The sequence below is a fragment of the Scylla paramamosain genome, chromosome 6, assembly GCF_035594125.1.
Source record: "Scylla paramamosain isolate STU-SP2022 chromosome 6, ASM3559412v1, whole genome shotgun sequence".
NCBI classification, from domain to species: Eukaryota; Metazoa; Arthropoda; class Malacostraca; order Decapoda; family Portunidae; genus Scylla; species Scylla paramamosain.
Window position 1 is genome coordinate 23,441,997 of NC_087156.1, and position 16,043 is coordinate 23,458,039.

The 16,043-nt window shown below is 45.9% G+C and overlaps 1 long non-coding RNA gene across 1 annotated transcript in view; it reads left to right on the forward strand.

Moving 5' to 3' along the window:
• LOC135101119 (uncharacterized) overlaps positions 1-8,800 on the forward strand; it is a 14,510-nt gene extending 5,710 nt beyond the window's left edge. The window contains exon 2 of the long non-coding RNA XR_010269041.1: positions 6,730-8,800. This is a non-coding gene — a long non-coding RNA (uncharacterized LOC135101119). The remainder of the gene's footprint in view (positions 1-6,729) is intronic.
• The last annotated feature ends 7,243 nt before the right edge of the window (positions 8,801-16,043 follow it).

Here is a 16,043-nt window from a genome sequence, read left to right on the forward strand (position 1 = left end):
TCCCTCGAGAAGCGATGTGACAGTTGATGGAAGACATCCTCAGAACAAAATACTTTGTCCTGAAAATCTCACTTCTGGAGCCGCTTGAAATATTACAGAATTTACTATGTCAGAGACTACAGCTCTTGAGATTGCAAATCCTGGAGGTAAAATATCTTGAGCTACATAAGCTGAAACAATAAGTTTTCAAACAGCTGGCGTAGGAAGTAAAAATTTTTGAACCAGACTTCCAGAAATTGCAAATCCCTGAGAAAATTGTGCCTGGTGACGGTCGCTGCATCACGCGCCGGAGTAACACTAAACGGTTGGTGCGGCGCGATGTGTCTTGTAACGTGTTATTATCAAGAACACATTATAAAGCGTTATCATCCCACCATCAGCGCTCGTACACTTAAGCTGCGTGCGGTGAGGAACGTGTATCTCCTGTGAAGATGTTTGCCGTGCACTGTAATGAATGGCAGCTTATGGTAATGACCCGGTACACTGAACAGCAGGCAAAGACGAGCGGCCCTTACGCTGCTGCCGAGGATTAGTGGGGTGAGAGAGAGAGAGGCTGGCAGGAGTACATGAAAAAGAAACTTTGTACCGTCTTTCGTCTCGCCCTCCAGCCTTCCCTTCCTTCATCTCCTCCTCCTCCTCCTCCTCCTCCTCCTCCGCCTCCTCCTCCTCCTCCTCCTCCTCCTCCTCCTCCTCCTCCTCCTCCTCCTCCTCCTCCTCCTCCTCCTCCTCCTCCTCCTCCTCCTCCTCTCTCTCTCTCTCTCTCTCTCTCTCTCTCTCTCTCTCTCTCTCTCTCTCTCTCTCTCTCTCTCTCTCTCTCTCTCTCTCTCTCTCTCTCTCTCTCTCTCTCTCGCGGCGTCCTCTATCACTCCCAGGAAAATCGTCCCTGTTCTTCCCATTCCTATTTACTGTATAGAGGCGGATGGAGGCATTATGCCAGCCTCATCCGTCACTGTCAATGGCATACTGACTGCGGAAATTGTGATCTTTTTCAGAGGGAGGGCGGGAATCCTTGGCAGGCGGGAGGGGCGAGGGCGATATTTAGATGAGAAACAAAGATTAAGAGCCGGAGAGCACAGAAAGTACGGCAGCCGGCGCCTTTTGTTGTGCTGGGAGTAAGCAACTGACACACACACGCATACATTAAGTGTTTTGTGTGTGTGTCTTGCTCCATGCGTTTCGTGCGGCCTTATTTATGTGTGCAAAGAACTGCATGAGAACAAGATAAGCTGATAGCCAAGAGGGTGTGATAAACAGACTCGCCGGAAAAGTTTTTACTTACTCGGATCCTTGTAAACAAAGGTAGCAGAGAGGGACTCAGAGTGGAAAGGCTGTCTTGTGTCTGATGGAAGCCTGGCTTACTTCTGATGCAATTAAAGTGACGCAAAACTAGATATATTTGAGGGTTTTAGTGACTCAAAACGCAAAGTACATGAAAATAGAAGTCTTGAGGAAAAGATATAGCAGAGAAGCATTTGTTCATTATTGTAAAATATGATTACGTTTGTTGTAACATAAGCCATGGACTGGGGAGTTTTATTCACTGTGTGTGTATAACGAGGGACAGTCAGGTAACTGAACTGTTTATGGCAGACAGACGATCTCCGCCGTTCCCCACGTTAACCATTCACCTTGGCTCAGCGCTAACTATGCAGGACCATTAATAGTGGATAAGATACGTGCATCACTGAAAAGATCACAGGCGCAGAATCCAGTTAATTCAGTTAATTCCTGGTACATGCGACCACACAAACTCGCCATGTGCCGAGTGTCGTTCTCGCTGTGGCATCAGGAAGGCTGCTGACAGCGAGGAAAGCAACATTGATTTTTCATCCGTGGCTTAACTAACCGCGATTTTTCCCGCGCACTGCTATATGCTGTCTTGATGGAGACTGTTATTGTACATTTCCCAGTTATGGAGTTTGACGATTTATTCCTGCTATTTTATTCTGATTTTTTCCCCACTGCGTGATACAGTGACGGCATAGAGGAGTGCAGAGCGGCTTGTCTGTGAGCGGGGAGGTCGGTGACGTGCACAGCCTGGATTCGAAAACCCCTCCCCTCTTTCTTTTTTACTGCCTTTTTCCATTTTCATACCAAGAGTTCCCCAAACCGGTTCGATCCACTCTGGCTGTGTCAAAATTTGGTTGAGAATCTTTCCCGTGAGAGGGTGACTCGAGGGGGGGCGGGTCGGCCTGCTCTGCACCGCTAGACGTCATTCAGTGTTTAGTAATTGAATTGTTCTGTACGAGGACGAAGGGAAATCAAATATTCAAGGCGACAGGGGGATGGGCCTTAATCATGTGTAGGGAAACATACTGAAACAGACGAGTCCCCTTCCTTTCCACGGACCTGGCTCACCAGGACAGATGTGATGTACGTGCCATTAACTTTTATTCGGCTCATTCTTTTTTCTCTTTTTTTTTTTTTTCTTTAATTCTAAAATATTGAGTTTCCTGTGTTTTCTAATCGTCATAGTGTTTGTTATTTAGTGAACGGAAAGAGCTTTTACAAATTTTTGAGGTGTTTACTAAAGCAATCACACACACACACACACACACACACACACACACACACACACACACACACCTAAGATGGACTTCTCTGTTATACTTATCTAAGTCACAATGTCCAACTCAGGACTCAAGAGACTTTCTTACCTGCTGCGGTATATAATAGTAATACTGTTGCATAGAGAAAAAGATCAAAAGTAAATAAGTAAGCATGGTGTCATTAACTCGTCAAATTTGGACAGACTTATCTCCAGTGTCTTAACTAATTAAAAGATCATCACCAACTCTTGGAAGCCAGCCTTGGGAACAGCCACGGGAGACAAAGGTATCGTCATGACCAAACTTTACACAAAGTACCAGCGATTGAAAGAAAAAAAAAAAAGTAAAAAATTGCTCCTCTTTTGTAGGCTAAGGAAAGAAATGTTCAGTAATTAAGAAAAGAAATATTAAATTATATGAGAGTTTAGAAATGTAATGAACGGAAAAACATACGCTTACTTTATTATCACATAAAGCATTGCCATTGAGAGTGAACGTGAAATCCTCAAGATTACTGAAACAATTACTTGGATTAACAATTAGGACAGAAATACATATGAAAAGACTCATCAGCATAGGGCGGAAAAGCACTGAGTAAGCTTAGACATAATCCTAATAGGTTTGTCGACACGTGCGTGGATGAAGCTGTGTCTGCTACATATGGGAATTACGTTAATTAAGTACTGCTGTAAAATAACGGGAAGGTAAGTGTTTCTTGTTTGTTTGCAGGTATTCAATGAAGCAGAGCAAAGCATGAACACTGATGGTAAAGCAAACACGAAATATGAGAATAGAAATAATAGGAAAGGAACAAAAATTAGTTCTGTGGGATGTGTGGGCTGCAAGTTAAATAATGCATGAAACAAAATGGCAGTTGATCCAAGGAGATTTTAAACGATGAAAACCAGACAAGTGGTTGAAATATGAAACCGGTTAGTTTTCAGAGAGAATATCGCCGAAGTTGTCATCGTACCGTGATTCTTGGATGAGGTCTTGCCAGCCATTGCTCAAACAGGACATTATTTTTTTCAATATTTTTAATAGAAAATATAGAAATGTCGCGCTGCTAGGTATTTTTGTTTTTTAATCAATAAGAGCTTCCAACACACACGCTGAGTTATTTAATTTGAGTCTTCAGTTTTGGCCAGCCATATCGCACTCCTTTCATGTGGCCCCTTTGTCAGCATAACAACGGCAGTGATAATGACACTTCAAACATTTTTGCCCTGTGGTATGAGTGAGTGAAGTTGTAACATCGGGAAACGGAAACCAAAGCATGATGGTCTCCGTCTTGTGACGAGTTATTCTTTCCTTCCCTACTCGTCAAAAGTTGTACTCCGTGAGGATGACATGCAGCCAGCCACCGCTCATGTGTACGAGTACACTGGCACTTTGTGACATTCAGCAGACTTGAACATTTGCTGGAAGAGGTTGGCGCGTTGAAAGTTACTAAATGTAGAGACAGTATTGCCTCTCTGTCGGTGTGTGAAGGCCTCGCCATTATCCTGATTTAGGCCTACGGCCTCATCGCATGAGTTTTGAACCAAAGCTGCATATTTGGAAATATGTATAGGCAACATACAAAGTAGCAATAAGTGTGATATTTACCTCACCTCCGCCGGAATTCCTTCTCACTGATCCGTCTCCTTCAATATCGGTTTCAAACCAAATACAATTTCCATATGCAATATTTTATACACTTCATGTATTTTTCCAGGTGAATCATTCGTTGCGTAGAAGTCTAAGTAATATGTTTCAAGGTACTTACGCCGCAAGAGACGTGTAAATACGTGATCAGTGCCGTCATACCAGATACGCGTTTATGGGTTCTGGTAACTATTTTATTGCATTTACATATAAATCAGATCTAGGATATTAGTATAACAGGCGAATAATAACGTCTTGAAAAATGACATATAGTGTGTCGGTAAATATCATGAGGTTTACAATCTATGCGACCACTGGCATCAGTGGCATTCCTGACATTGTCAATTGAATCCACATGGCATTCTTTCTATTTCCTTTTGTTAAAGTGAACCCTTAGCTCCGAGCTTGGCTCATCTTGCAATACTGGAAGAGTGTGGATGTTCTCTCCTGCACCACAACACTGTGACTTAATTATGCCTGCCATCTAAATGCGCACTAATTACATTACATGGACCCTCTTGGCCTTGACATTTGGGAGACTTACGGGGTTGATGGACCCTCATCCTACCTTGTCATCAGAGTCGTCTCCCTGCCAGGCCAAACTTTTCCATCTCCGTCTATCAACTTCACTTGCTCCTCTTCCTAGAAGTTTGCTTACATTTAACTTGGTCCTAAGAACGGCAGCCACTCTAGGCCTCAGAATACCTGCTTAAAATTCTGACTTTGCCCTTCAGAAAATTTCTTTTATATATTTTAATAGGAATATTCGTAGGTGTCATCACTTCAGAATCTTCCATCACATCGAAATATTGGTTCCTCAAAGGCCAGTTCATTGGCATTCTCTCCATTTCTTGCTGAATGTTTCATGAATGTTATAGATAATCATCTTAAAGGAGTCGATGAATGTTTTGTCGTGACACTTCATCAAATGTGGAAACGTTTGCTAGAGTCAAGAGTGATGAACTGTTTGACATTTTGACACTGATCAGTTTTCCTTAAATCTGTTATCTCAAAATAACATGAATAGAGTTTAGCTAAAACCTTCAGTTTTATAATTATACTTCTACAGATCAATTCCTCTTTCAGGCCGATTCGTTGTTGCTGGTGTGATTTTTTTTCCTTTTCTTTTTTTTTTTTTTTTATAGAATAATGCTTGGTTATGCTGCATTGCACACACTCTTTCTGTCCATTAAGTTTCTCACCGCAACTCATACCGTGTTCTCTTGTACTCGTATGCTGATCATCACCGTTGATTTCTTTTCTTAATTTGTTAAAAAGACTCACTTGAATTATTCATCAGATGAACTCGCTGCAGTCTATTTAATTTACATATAGTATCTAAATTACTTATTACAAACTTCATGACTACACTTTGCAGTCTTACAAGCTTGGTACTCTCACGCTATCTACGAGTCCCAAACCTCACCATCACATCTTATTAATATTTGTAGCTGATTTTTACTCTATATTACAGCTTCTTGTCGTTCTTCATGAAGCTGGGAGTCATGTCGAATTTTTGTTTATCGTTTCTCCTTTGCAGATATGCTGGATCTATGCATAGTGCATTGGACATGACATAAGTACGTGTGTGTGTGTGTGTGTGTGTGTGTGTGTGTGTGTGTGTGTGTGTGTGTGTGTGTGTGTGTGTGTGTGTGTGTGTGTGTGTGTGTGTGTTTTGGAGAAGGGATCCGCCCACAAAGCACTTTTAGAATCCTTTGTGCTCGTGGCTATTTGTCCTCTTCTCAAATTGACTGTTTTCAGCATCTGACAGTCCTCTGTATTTTTGGCTTCCATACTGTCTGGTATTTTCGTGGTTACCGCTCTTCTGAACTTGCTAACTGCATGCCTCCCTTCCATCAGCGGCCCTCCTGCACAAGGCTTTTAACTTTCCTCCCATTTCTCTCCGCCTTTCTCCTTTCTCATGGAAGACTTAACCTGTATCTTCACTCCTTCATCCCTTTCACTGGTATAATTTGGAACACTCCACTTTATACTGTTTTTCCATCTTCTCATGAATTGAACTCCCATATAAGAGAAATATTAATACATTTCAGGAAATAAATAGTTACTACCTCCTTTGGTACTCTTTTTCCAGCTTTTTTAAGGGAGCGGCCCGCAGGTAAAGGGCGTTTTTCCGTAAATTTTGTTGCTCAGCTCTTGGACAGTTTCCTATTCATGTAAGGGGAAAAAAGAAATAGAGAAAAAAGATCATACACAGAATTTTGAAACTCTCCTACCCTTTTGCCTTTTCGTGGACGGCGATCAAGGTGCTTTTCTTTTATGTGTTTTGTTTTGTAGCCCTTGGCCAGTGGATTTTTTTTTCGTGCAAAACACACACACACACACACACACACACACACACACACACACACACACACACACACACACACACACACACACACACACACACACACACACACACACACACACACACACACACACACACACACACTTATCAGTCGCATTCATAATCTTACTGTATTTTCTGGATTCCCGCTCATTTCTATAATACTTTTTTTTTCTTCTGTTCCAGGTAGTGTGAATACCCTTTGCAAAGTTTTAGCGGAAAAATGCTTCTTACAATGGTGAACACACGCCGCCTGCTGCAGTGTTGGTGGTGGTGAGTGCAGTATTCATCAGCTGTTCCCAGTTTGTCTCCTTAGCTTCCCTCGACGCGTTAAATGACGTCTTTGCTTGACAACGCTGATGTGTTTTTCCTCGCGTCGCTGCGTCTCAGTGAGAGAGAGAGAGAGAGAGAGAGAGAGAGAGAGAGAGAGAGAGAGAGAGAGAGAGAGAGAGAGAGAGAGAGAGAGGATGAGTGTAGCAGCGGAGCATTATGCCAGTGTTTGTGAGCGTTGGGAGTGATGGAGCTTCCCTGCACGGCTCAGTAACTCCTTTGTTTTCTCGTGGAGTGTGATTGTGATGAAAGGGATATTATAATACACAGGAGGGGAAGTGCATATTGTTGCGGTCCGTGATAATGTTGGGCATTTGGTAACAGTAAGTGGTCCGGGAGACTCAACAGGGGAACAGCATATGAGAGTTAATGGAGGATACAGTGTATGGTATCCTGTTATTATAATTTATCTGTAACCTGAGATTGCATGCTGGGTCCTGTGCTGGTGTGGGGCTGGGGCTGGCCTGAGAAATGTGTGTAGTGTCCTGTTAAGTGCGGCGGGGGTTGTGATGATGTACGGAAGGGGAGCACGGCTTTGTTCCTGAGGGGCGGGCCGGGGCTCAGATAAGGGTGAGCACAGTGATCAGTTTGTAGTGGTGTCATGACCCTTGTGTGCAGGTAGTGTTGCTGGTGGCCAGGAAAACAGTGGCGGTTACCTGTGTTGCCCTGTGTAGTTTGTCATGTTTAGTATTATCAATCAATGTGTGTTGACAGAGGGCGTGTTTAGTGCCACTGTGCTGGTGTATGAATGTGTGCCATTACTTATCTGTTTTATTTTCTAGATTTATTTCATGAAACCTGGACTTGAGAATGTCTGAGGAAAAGGATGTTGACGTTGCTGTTGTAATGTGTGTGTGTGTGTGTGTGTGTGTGTGTGTGTGTGTGTGTGTGTGTGTGTGTGTGTGTGTGTGTGTGTTTAAATGCGAGGGCGTTACAGTCAGCGCTTTTATTTGTCATGGTCCAAGATTAAGAAATATACGTTTAATAATGTCCTCTTAAGTTTTACGACAGCGTTATTACAAACCATAAAGATTATCACATTATAAAGAGAAGTCATAAAAGGGACACGACTTCTGAAACAGTAAATACAGCGCCATCCCAATGCAGCGGCAGCGGGAGCAAGAGGAGGGCGTGGGGGCGGGAAACGTGTCCCTCCACCAGCCTGCCAGCAGCACGCCTTGGCCACGGCCAGCAGCTCGCCGGGGACCCATGTTTTGTCTTGGCCCGGCCCTCGTGTGTGCCCTGCAGCTTCCTAAATCCAAGTGCTCTTGCTGTGCCACGGAACTTCTAGTCCAAAGGATGCCGACCTTGCATGGACTATTTTGAGCATAGACTCTAACCGAAGTTTTTTTTTTTTTTTTCCACAAATGCGTTCGTTTGCTTGTGATCTTACGTGGCTGCTTAGTGTGTGTTTACTTTTATCAGATAAAGTTTATATTTGTGGAGGCTTTGGACCTTGAAACTGGTCGCTAAGGAAGGGAACCACCCATTGGAAAAGTTTTTCGAACAGCCTTAGGTCGATGGTTATCCAGACAGCGATGCTGTGGTCCACTTGGCCCAGGAAGTCGCGGAGGAAGTGTGCGAGGAAGAGACATAAAAAGGAAAGGTTCTCTTGTCCTCCCTGGTGCAGAAGGTAAAGTGTAAGAGGCATGCCAGGCTTCCTCAAGTGTTCCTAGGGACTCGTGGTAATGGCGAGGCTTGAAAGAGGTCAATGGAACATGAGTCTCCCCCGGCAGAGGAGAGCAATGGATGGGTGATAATGGACCAAAAATAATGTGAACGATCGATACACTGCTCACCACACCGTACAAATGGGAACGTTTCCAATGCTCCACGGTACTTGAACTTTATAAATAATTTGAGGCAGGAGGCAGGAGTTTGAAGTTCAAGACATTTTCTTGTTTGGTGTTTCTTTTCTACTCGTTCAGGTATTTACAAATTCTTTAGGTAATACACTGAGGGAGAGACTCGTGAGGTAATTGCAGGGATATAGTGTGTGTGTGTGTGTGTGTGTGTGTGTGTGTGTGTGTGTGTGTGTGTGTGTGAGAGAGAGAGAGAGAGAGAGAGAGAGAGAGAGAGAGAGAGAGAGAGAGAGAGAGAGAGAGAGAGAGAGAGAGAGAGAGAGAGAGAGAGAGAGAGAGTTAGATTGTATTATATTTCATCCTTTATTTTTTATTTGTTTTGTTTTTTGGGGGGCTCGAAATATATGTACAACACAATACGCACGGTACATGTTACAGTGAATGGTGTGTACACGCATGTATGTGACTATGTATCAATCACTATATGTATTACAGTAACCAACGTGCGGAGGTACAGGCATTTCACGTGGCGGTGCAGTGGCAGCAGTGGCGGTGGCGGCGTTGCTAGGGATGTAGAGGGAGAAGCAAGGGTGTGAGGGTGTAGAGGGGTGAGGGATGAAGGGGTGTAGAGGGGTGAGGAGTGTAGAGGGGTGAGGGGCATGAGTCGTCACGTAGTAAGGATGAAAACCATTGACCTGCGGACGAACAAAGTTTTACAAGGGCTCCCGCAAACCCCGCAGTCACGACCGGAACGGACTGTTGTTTTGTTTGTGGGAGTGTTATGCTCTGCTGGGCCCGTAGTGAACCGCTGCTAGGGGCCCGACCACAGACACGAGGGGACGAGACCGACCGACAGTGTGTGTGTGTGTGTGTGTGTGTGTGTGTGTGTGTGTGTGTGTGTGTGTGTGCTTGCTTGCTTGCTTGCTTGCTTGCGTGCGTGCGTGCATAGCGTCGCTCACAGGTTGATACCAGAAGCGCAACATATAGAAAAAAGTTATGAGAATACATTAGCTGTAATGACGAGACATTTAATGCAACAACGGGAGGACGGGAGGAGCAAAAGGTTAAACCATGGCATTCAGGTAAACTTGCCTATCCCTTCCCGGTGCCAGCAGCAGAAACTTTGATTACCACACAGGGAGAGAGAGAGAGAGAGAGAGAGAGAGAGAGAGAGAGAGAGAGAGAGAGAGAGAGAGAGAGAGAGGATTGAGGAAGGAATGACAAGCGACGAGCGAAATACCGAATTTGATGAGTGGGGATGATGAGGTGAGTTACCTTGTGTAGTTAGTCATCATATTGATAATGATTATTCTTGGTGGTGGTGGTGGTGGTGGTTAGTGGTGGTGGTAGTAGTGGAATTCTTCTCTCTGCCTCGATCTTGTGTACTGTGATATCACCTTGCCAATAAACACCTGTTGCTAGCGAGGGCGTGTTCCAGGCCTGGTATCGTTCCCCCTTTCTCCGCCGCCATCAAGTATGTAATCATTCCGTATGCTGGTTCAGGCTTTTCTCGTTATTTTTCCTTTTAACCCGATAGTTTGCTTTTTATACTCGTATCCACGTTAAAGTATGGAATTAAAAAGCACGTAGTTAAATGAGTTATATGCGTAAGTCTATAGTGTTCTGTGAAAATTGTACATGTACACTTGTATATTACAGTAACACATTTTTTCCTCCTTGCATAATGTTGTACGTTCTGGTGGTGCTGTAGGGGAATTAATAACAAGAAAAGGTTTATCATGAACCTGAAGCAGTGATCATTGACATGCGTGTTGCATAGACGATACATATTGGGAGCACGATTATTTGCTTAGAGAGAGAGAGAGAGAGAGAGAGAGAGAGAGAGAGAGAGAGAGAGAGAGAGAGAGAGACTATGACTCTGTGTGTGTATGTGTGTGTGTGTGTGTGTGTGTGTGTGTGTGTGTGTGTGTGTGTGTGTGTGTGTGTGCTTCATTGAGCCCTGTCTTGTTATTGGTCATTCCTGGAGGTGACAGTCGCAGGCCAACACGTAAACCGTGACGGAACATCAGGTGTCAGTCCATCAGCACACATTGGGCGAAGGCGACACCGGCCAGCCTTAATTCCTCGTCCATTTGCAGGATACATTGACCCCCTCTCAGACCCGTGAGCCACACCTGTCACACTCAGCCAGTGCCCCGTCGCCCACCTGACATCTGGCCGCTCATCGCAGCACAGCCACATGCGTACAACGAGTATGTCTTGTTAGGCTGCACCAGTAAAGCATCGTCGCACTGTGGACTAACGTATATGCTTCTGACCTGAACAAGCAGGCCTCTCGTTCCCTGCCTCGACCTGACAAGGAAAGCATCATGAATGAAATATAGCAGACGAAGATATTACCTGTTGGTGTTTGCTTCTAGTACTGTACGTTGGGTTCGCTCGCCTTACACCCACACACACACACTGATACTTCTCTAGCTCACACCCTCCAGTCTGGACTCTTAAAGCTTAGTCGCCGCTCCACCCAAGGTCCTCCACTGGTGTTCTCAGAGCGTGGAGGAGCGGCTGTCTCAAGTTTTTGTTTATCGGGTAATTACCAGGAGGCAGCCCAAGTTAGGGCCTGACGCCCCCAAACCGCCTCGCGAGGAGGTGCCCCGCGATCCTTCCACGTTGCTGCGAGTGTCGCGAAAATTTAATCTGCTCTGGCTCGCGTGATGGAAGCAAGGGCTTAAAACTCGCCTCGACTTGTGCTGAATCTCCAGGAAACTTTGAGACGGTTCCAAACTCGAGTTTCGTGTTTCCTTTTGCATCCGGGACGCCTTCTTGTGGTGCAGACAAGCGGGGCAAGGTACCTGATGGTACACCCGCGTCACACTCCTCGGCGCCGTGTGCCGCGTGGTGCTTTGAACTCTAGACGTGCATGAATCACGTAAAGTCAACACAATTTCCTCAGAGCGACATGAGTCACTCTCGCATGAGGGACGGCCTGTATGCACGCCACCGCAATTATAGATGTATTTACTTAGAATTAGGTCGTGGCAGTAAACTGAGGCAGGTTAGCCCTTTTGTGAGGAGGATTACTGAGGATTAAGCAGAATGTAAGATCGTTTTAATCAGAAGAGAAAATACAAGATTATATGGAAGAATTTTTTCTCCCTCTTTCCCTCAGACGCGGGCGGAAGAGAAATGAAGACGGGGGAAAAGCAAAAGAGGTTTAATTTTGGTCTATTTAGAATCGTGATCAGATGTATTTTTCTCCCTCTTCCTTTCCCCGTCCGCGCCTCGGTTCGCCGCTAATCTGGTTAGGTCTTGTTAGTTTCACCCCGAGGAGCTATCAAGCATTCCTACCTCCGTTTTCTCTCTTTACTTCTCTCCCTACATGTCCTCCCGTCATCCCTGTATTCCTCACCTTTTTTTTTTTTTTTTTCTCTCTCTCCATCCTGACTTCCCTCCTTATCTTTATCCTTTCTTGGCAGCTTCTTGGCCCGTATTTAGTTGCCTCTTTCCTTACCTTTTTCCTTCCTCCTCCTCCTCCTCCTCCTCCTCCTCCTCCTCCTCCTCCACTCACTCCCATTCCCTCAGTCTGCCCCTCTTTCATCCTCCTTCACTCTTTTCCATAGCTACACCTTTATATACCGTGCCTCGTGCCTCGCCTCGCTGAAGAAGAAAAAAGAGGCAATAAATACCTAGATAAACAAAAGAGTGGGAGAACGAGGCACCGCTCCCCTCCCTTTCCCCTCCACTCCACTCCCCTCCACTCCCTTCCACCTAAAAGAAAAAAAGGGGGAGGGTGAAAATAGAAGTCGAAGCTCCGCCCACCTCCGCATCATAAAAAAGGGGAATAAACTCTTCTATCTAACGTCTCTATCTGGGGCGCTCCTCCTCCTCCTCTTCCTCCTCCTCCTCCTCCTCTTCTTCCTGGCCGGCCTTGTCGTCCTCTGCCTCCTCTGTTTTCTTTTTGTCATCGTCTTTGTCCTCCTCTTCCTCCTCCTCCTCCTCTTCCTCCTCCTCCTCATCGTCGTCGTCGTCCCTCATTCTCCTCGTCCTCCGTGTCTTCCTCCGGCCATTCCATACCCTTTCCACCTTTTCCTCTCTGCCATTCCCGCTTCAACAAAAAACAAAAATCAAACGAATGGGGAGGCCGACGCGACTTTCTTCCTTTACTTTTAGGCCTCCTCCTCCTCCTCCTCCTCCTCCTCCTCCTCCTCCTCCTCCTCCTGTTCTTCCCTATCTTTTACTCCGTCCTTCCCTCCTCTCTTTTCTCTTGTTCCTTTCTTCTCTACCCTTATAACCTGCTTTTCCCATCTTCCTCCTCCTCCTCCTCCTCCTTCTCCTCCTCCTCCAGTGCCAAGAAAATAGAAACAGTAGTGGAATTCTCGTGGCTCCAGAAACACAAGTTTTTGCGTCCCTGGAATGAATTGCGCTGGGGGCTTCGACAGACAGAAGGGAATTAACGTGTTTTTGGCGAGGGGGCGAAGGAGGGGCAGGGAGGGGGTAGGGGCGCGACGGAAAATAGATCGAGGTCCGTGGAGGGGCAGGGAAATATATAGATGGAGGGGTTGGGAAAACTGGCCGGATTAAGATAAGCAAGCTATATAGTCACTTGTGGAAAGAGAACGCACTCATTTCCCAAGCTCTTGCCCCGGAGCCGCCTGACGGACCAGGTGGCTGCAGTCAAGAATAGAGGAAGTGATGCTGGATTTCTATACGTGTATCCTCCACAATCTCGTATCCCGCAAGGGTGTGGGATTTCGCGAATCTTAAGTGTCTCGTACCCGGCGCGTCAGCTGAGGGAACGAATTTATTGGTTTAAGAAATCGGTCTTTCACGCAAGCCGCTTCGTTTTTGTGTGGACCTGGCAGGGTGGAGGCGCCCCCAAACTGCTGCGTGGTCACCAATTTATGACTTGCCACTTGAGAGTCCTCTGGTGGGCGTGCGGGAAGCTGCCACCTGAAGGAAGACGAGGGTTGTCATTCTTGTGCTGTCGTGATGTTGTTTTACCGAGCAGGACGCACGCGACGCCCTCTGGGGAGTATAGCTTTGGGTGACATGTGTCCATAAGGGAACGAGCGCCGGGACGCAGAGGACGGAGAGGGTGGGATGGTGGGGAGGAGATGTACAGGTCGAGGGCGCCCGTCGAGATGTGTTGTGTTCTCAGCGAAGTACTGCTTTCCCATGCTAACATCATTATCTTGACAGTGGTGGAGGGAGCCGTGTCAAAATTTGATTATTGAAGGGTTGTTCAGGATGGCGCACAGGTTTCAGTCTCTATCGGCGATAATTCAATATTCCTTTCCCCTTAATTGAGAGACAAAGTACCGGCAAGAACTGTGAATGTCAAGATTGCGTGTATTGTGTGGTATTTTTGTCGTTGAGTGCCGGCGGTCGCCTATAAGTTAGCTGGCAAGAGGTAATCCGCGGTAAGGAACTTCAGGTGAGCCAAGCCGGGCGGACAGACAACAGCTGGTAGTTCACCTTCCGGCCGCCCTGGAACTCTCGGCGGAAAGTTGTGGAATGTGGCCAAGATACGAACTATTAAGTGGCGCAACTCTAACTGCCTTTATTTATTTATTTTAGCAAAAGTCAGATTTCTCGCAACTCCACGGAGGGAAACTCGAGATGCACAATAAGGTAAATGAATACGTAATCAGAGACTGCATAATGAGGTGAGAGACAATCTGATGTTAAGTTGTCAAGACCTTCTTTGTGTGGTTTTTTAAATTTTTATTAATGAAGAACATCATGCAAATGTGTGGCTCGTGGTAATGAAGACAGATGCTTGAGAAGATTTGAGTCGAAACTTTCCACTGTCTTTGAGGAGGAATAGCATATTCAGGGACTTTATGAAAAGGGTAACACTCCTGCAAGTTTCCCTGTGTATGGTGGCTTAGGCGAGTGTTCCCTGAAGGTGCCACAGGTCCAGGTTTATTCAGGAGTGTCGTGAGTCAATGCGCCGCCAACCGAGATGTCTCCGTCTCAGGTTATTTGATTTATGGTAATCAGTGTGGGGCGAGGCTCATTAGCCATGCAAATCAAAGCAAAAGGGTGTTGGGGAGGGAGACAACAGTCCAAAAGAGAAAAATACAAGTGTAAAGTTGGTTGTGTTTTTCTTACTCCACATCTGTGAGTCCTCGCATTATCTCTTTGTTTAGTCACCTTGGCAGGTACGCGGGAGGGAAAGCGGGGAAAAATAATCTTGTGATCCCTCCCAACACCGGAGGAAGGATGGCGTGGAGGGGTAAGGATGACTGCCTCACCGCCAGGAAAGCCTCCCGCCGCTGCGTCAGAAGTGTGCTGGTGGGTAGACGAAGACGGCAACGAATGTACGAGTACTCACTCGGCTACATTTTTACCTCGCCTTACTTCACGGTTGTTTTGATGATAGGTACTACCTCCAACCTCCCTCTATTCACACACACACACACACACACACACACACACACACACACACACACACACACACACACACACACACACACACACACACACACACACACACACACACGTTCTGCATATGTTTTCTGTGTTGCTTTCTCCATCTCTTGAAATATGTTTTGATTCCAATCGTGCTTCGTGTTGCATTCTTGTCCCTTCCTTTATCACGACCGCCACGCCACCACTCTGATTGCCACCTGGCATGGACTCGCTCATCACGGTTCGCCATAACAGGCTTTACTTCACCTCTCTGAATCGTCTTCTTTTTTCATGTTAGGAAGAATGTTATGTATTAGCGACCAGCGCAGTATTGTGGGAAAGCCTAGATCTCGCCCGCCTCAGGTTGGATCAGTCACTGTCTCGTTAAGGCTGCGTCCGGCTGCCAGGGGACTAATTCATCAAGTTTTGCTGTCACTCCCGGAAAATGACGGCTTTACGGTGTCAGGATGTTCACGAGAGATAGCAGACATAATTACTTAAGTCACCATGATGGAAGTACTACATGATGAATCCTTAATTTCTCGAAACTGTTGCAGGGTTTTGCGTAGACGTGATGGTTAGCTGTTTGAACTTTAGGTTGTAATGATACAGGCTGGCGGGTATTTGGGTGGTAGTACGCCGCCATGTTGTGCAAAATTTACTGGAACAAGCGCAGGATCAGTAACCCTTGAGGCCACGAGGAACTTTGGCTTTAACTTTCCGTCCAAGAGGCTAGTCAGAGTTGCTAACGTGCGACCTTCCTTCTCTTCCTGGTGCTCCCTGAAGGCGCTATCACAGGGTCCATATTTAACAGTGACCCAGGACAGACGCGATTGCCTTGCACTGCTGACACTTATCGGCCAGAGCGGCGAGGTGGACGGCCTCCTGAATATGGCAGCCCGTCCACACACGTCGTCGGCTCCTGTCACGCTGAATTAGTGTTTTGTGTATACACTGGAATATATATATATATATATATATATATATATATAT